General features: G+C 43.7%; 1 pseudogene; it reads right to left on the bottom strand.

Moving 5' to 3' along the window:
- Positions 1 to 1,207: 1,207 nt before the first annotated feature.
- Positions 1,208 to 1,329, bottom strand: LOC136642305 (5S ribosomal RNA; annotated as a pseudogene).
- Positions 1,330 to 2,775: the final 1,446 nt, after the last annotated feature.

Genomic DNA, 2,775 nt, shown 5'->3' with positions numbered 1-2,775 from the left:
CACCACCACCCCAAGATCTCTCTCCTGATCTGTCACAGACACCTCAGAACCCATCAGCCTATATCTAAAGTTTTGATTTTTTGCCCCAATGTGCATGACTTTACACTTACTGACATTGAAGCGCATCTGCTATTTTGCTGCCCATTCTGCCAGTCTGGAGAGATCCTTCTGGAGCTCCTCACAATCACTTCTGGTCTTCACCACTCGGAAAAGTTTGGTGTTATCTGCAAACTTAGCCACTTCACTTTCGAGACTGAAGGTTGCCAACCGGCTGGTGATGACAAGGGAGGAGCATTATCTAGGGTGGCACTTAAATGTGGAACTCCTTACAGGTGAAAAACAGGCAGGATAGTTCCCTCCCTCTCATTAGTCTGATGGCAACTGAAGACTGCTTAGACTAAAGGATAGGGGGATATTGTTTTGTATTAGTACCTGGATGTTTCATGCTTTTTATGTTGGCTTCTGTTTATTTAAATTGACTGTAAGTTGCTTAGGGTGCCTTCTGATTGGCGGTTGAAGTGGGATAAAATTACTTCCAATAAATAAGTAAATACCATTCCAGCCATACGTTCTACTTTGGGAAGCGTCTCCAGCATTTGCGTCATGCAGTATGCCAAGGCAAACAATGACTGGATTATTAAGGAACCACTTTGCAGTAAAGCTGTAACAAGTAGTTAAAATCAAATGCAATTAATTGAAGCTGTTGCCTGCTTCCATACTTCTCTTAACAGATTTAATACATTTACTAAATCCTTCTCCTAATTCTATTGTGTTGCAGAATGCAAAAATCCATTATTGTAATCACTTTAAAGTACCAAGAGTTCTTAGAGGAGCTTCAGCAGTGAATTTAAATAAAAGAGAAGAAGCTTACCATGCTTTTTGCAATTCTATTTCAGTCTTGTGGGACAATTGGATTTTTCTCCTTTCCTTTCAGTATCACCTCCTCTCTTTCCTTCTCTGTGGGCCATGACCATCCACTACGTCCTCTTTAAGAGCATATTGTTGCACACTCCCCAGTTCCAATGCTACCGGGTTTACTTACTGGAGGCGTCATTACCATAGTTTATTTACAGTTGGACGATCAGAGCATAAGTGGAGACAAACAGCAGGCACTCCTACAAGGCAGCAGATCTCCAATCCCATATCAGTTCCCTAGAGAGAGGTTTTTTTTGGTTGGCAACCTTCAGTCTCGAAAGACTATGGTATCAGCCTACAGCACCCGGTATTCCCAGGCGGTCTCCCATCCAAGTACTAACCAGGCCTGACCCTGCTTAGTTTCCGAGATCAGACAAGATCAGGCACCTGCAGGGTAACAGTTGCTCTGCAGTCCAAGCAGTTGATCTTCAGCCAACTCGCAGTACTTTGTCACTCTCCAACTCTGAGATCAAGCTGAAAAACAGCTTTTAGTTGCCTCTGTACGCCTTCCCCACTGCTTGGATGGGTGTCACATTCTGAAGGCTAAGGCCATCAAGAAACATTCCTCCCTGTGAAAATCCTTCCCACAGGAGGTCTGCTTGGTGCCTTCCTTAGGCACCTTCTAAGTGTACATTTCTGCATACTTGATCGAGAAGTTCTCTGTGGAAAACCTGTCTCCACCCAGTGGCATCACTAGGGTTTGCATCACCCAGTGCAGGAGGCCTATGTGTCACCCCCATGGTGGACCTCCTCCCATGCAGTGGGTGGGGCAATGCCCCAGGTGGTGTGCATGGTGATGCACCATTGCCCCATATCCACTGGTTTTTTGGCTATAACTTTTGATAGAATGGAGATATTTCAAAGCAGTTAGTTTCATTGCATTCTGCACAAATGCACCCATCGAATGATATATAACAAGATGGTATTATTTGAAAATACCAATGTTAAAAAATTTTTGGCCAGTAGTGTTGCATGTTACAATTGCACACACATAAGACTCTATACATACCATCAGGGTCATTACTTTCTGCATGGTTCCTAACTATGTGGTGAGAGCCCATATGCAGATAAATTCATGCCTTTACCCAAACACATGGAGGTGGAGAGAGGAGACCGCAGGTGCAGTCCTAATTTACCTCTCCACATATTCAGTACATGTAGATCTAACATTGCAAGAAGAGCTATGCAAGAGCAAAGCTGCTTGAACCAACCAGATGGATTCTGTGAATAGCCAGTGACTTTCTTTTCAAAATCTTTGGAAGGAAATAACACACCAGGCAATCTTGTGTAGAAAATCTTAGGAAAGATGTACACGCAAGAAGGACAGTAATCTACAGTGCGGTGGAGAAAATTCAATAGGAGAATGGAATTACAGGCCATAGTTTTCTTCCTCTGAAAAAGGAGTGAGTAGTAGCTTTCAAGAGGAGAAATTGCATTGCTTTGGCCTTGCCTTTTCTGTCTTTTTTTCTGGGGGGAAAAAAATTTAAACTTGGTGTGTATTGTGCACATACTTTGGAAGGGTAAGCTGAAGGTCAAAGTGTAAACTCGGCTAGCTACACCACGATTTTGTGAAAGGAATCGATACTTCCATGACGAGCAGCATTCACACTCCCCTAACAGGGAAAGCACGCGCTTGAGTGACAGCGAGACCCTCTGGAGAAATGCTGAAAGGAATGTGTGAGAGAAGCAAAAGAAATTCACTCCTTGCCATTCCAGGAAAGGCTTTTCTTTCCTGGGCTTGAAATTGGAAAGGTAATGATCAAATTCCTCTTCTCCTTTTGAAAGCGGTGGGCTTCCTTGCGTTGGAATAGGAAGACTTGGCAGTCGCTGGGAGGCGCCGAACAGGAACAGCTAAAGACC

This window comes from Tiliqua scincoides, chromosome 2 (assembly GCF_035046505.1).
Source record: "Tiliqua scincoides isolate rTilSci1 chromosome 2, rTilSci1.hap2, whole genome shotgun sequence".
Classification (NCBI taxonomy): domain Eukaryota; kingdom Metazoa; phylum Chordata; class Lepidosauria; order Squamata; family Scincidae; genus Tiliqua; species Tiliqua scincoides.
The sequence above is the reverse complement of the archived record's forward strand: the minus strand, read 5'-3'. Positions and strand labels throughout refer to the sequence as shown.